The sequence below is a fragment of the Chrysochloris asiatica genome, unplaced genomic scaffold, assembly GCF_000296735.1.
Source record: "Chrysochloris asiatica unplaced genomic scaffold, ChrAsi1.0 scaffold00653, whole genome shotgun sequence".
Taxonomy (NCBI): domain Eukaryota; kingdom Metazoa; phylum Chordata; class Mammalia; order Afrosoricida; family Chrysochloridae; genus Chrysochloris; species Chrysochloris asiatica.
The window spans coordinates 181,726-183,422 of NW_006409171.1; positions in this window are offsets into that span (position 1 = coordinate 181,726).

A 1,697-nucleotide genomic window follows, 5' to 3' on the forward strand; every position below is an offset into this window, starting at 1 on the left:
TCAAAATGAACAGAAACAGCTGTAAACATCCATTGAAAATTTGAACATGGAATATATGAAATATGATCTGGGAAAATTGGAATTTGTCAAAAATGAAAAGGAACGCATAAACATCGATATCTTAGGCATTAGTGAGCTGAAATGGACTGTTATTGACCATTTTGAATCTGACGACCACATGGTTTAGTATGCTGGAAATGACAAATTGAAGAGGAATGCTGTTGTATTCATTGTTAGAAAGAACATATCCAGATCAGTCATGAGGTAAACATTGTCTGTGATAGGATAATATCCATGTGCCTACAAGGAAGACCAGTAAATACCACTATTATTCAAACTTGTTGTTGTTGTTGTTGCTAAGTTCCGTCGAGTCGGTTCTGACCCATAGCGACCCTGTACAGGTTTTCCGAGGGTGTAAATCTTTACGGGAGTAGAAAGCCTCATCTTTCTCCTAAGGAGCAACTGGTAGTTTCGAACCGCTGACCTTAAGGTTCGCAGCCAATTCGTAACCACTAAGCTATTATTCAAACTTACTCATCACTAAATCCACTGAGGATGAAATAGAAGAATTCTACCAACTTATTCAATCTGAATTTGGTCAAATATGCAATCAAGATATATTGGACATCACTGGTGATTGGAATGCAAAGGTTGGGAGCAAAGAGGAATTATAAGTAGTTGGAAAATGTGGCCTTGGTGATAGAAATGATGCTGGAGAATGCAAGATAGAATTCGGCAAAATCAATTATTTGTTACTTTCAATTACTTTCTTTAGACTGCATAAGAGATGACTATACACAAGGACCATGCCAGATGGAATACAAAGAATCAAATTGAATGTATCTGCAGAAAGAGATGATGGAAAATCTTCATATCATCAGTCAAAACAAGGCCAGGGGCAGATTGTGGACCAGATCATCAATTGCTCATATGCAAATTCAAGCTGAAAGTGAAAAAAATGAAAGCAAGTTCATGAGAGTCATAATATGAACTTGAATATATCCCACCTGACTTAAAGATCATCTGAAGAACAGATCGGATGTGCTACACACTAAAGACTGAAGAACAGAGGTATCATGGGTTGACATCAAGAACATCATACATGAAGAAAGTAAAAAAAGAGTCATTAAGAAGACAAGAAAGAAGGAAAAGTTCAAAATATATTTCAGAAGAGACACTAAATCTTGCTCTGCAGCATAGAGATACTAAAGCAAATGGAATAAAAGAGGAGGTCCAAGAGCTGAAGAGAAAATTTCACAGGTCAGCTCAAGAGGATAACGTCAAATATTACCACAAAATGTGCAAACATCTGGAGTCAGAAAAACAAATGGGAAGAACACACTCAGCATTTATCAAGCTGGGGGAACTAAAGAAAACAATCAAGCCGCGACTTTCATTATTGAAGGATTTTCTGGGCAAATTATTGAATGGTGCAAAAAACACCAAATAAGATGCAAAGAATACACAGAGTCACTGTACCAAAAGGAAATGGTTGATGCTCAACCAATTCAAGAAGTAGCATATGATAAAGAGCTAATGATACTGAAGGAGGAAGTCCAAAGAACACTGAAGTAATTGACAAAGAATAAGGCACTGGGAATTGATGGAATAAAATTTGAAATCTTTTAAGAAAGTGAGGCAGCACAGGAGGCACTCACTCATCTATTCCAAGAAATTTGGAAGACAACTATCTGACC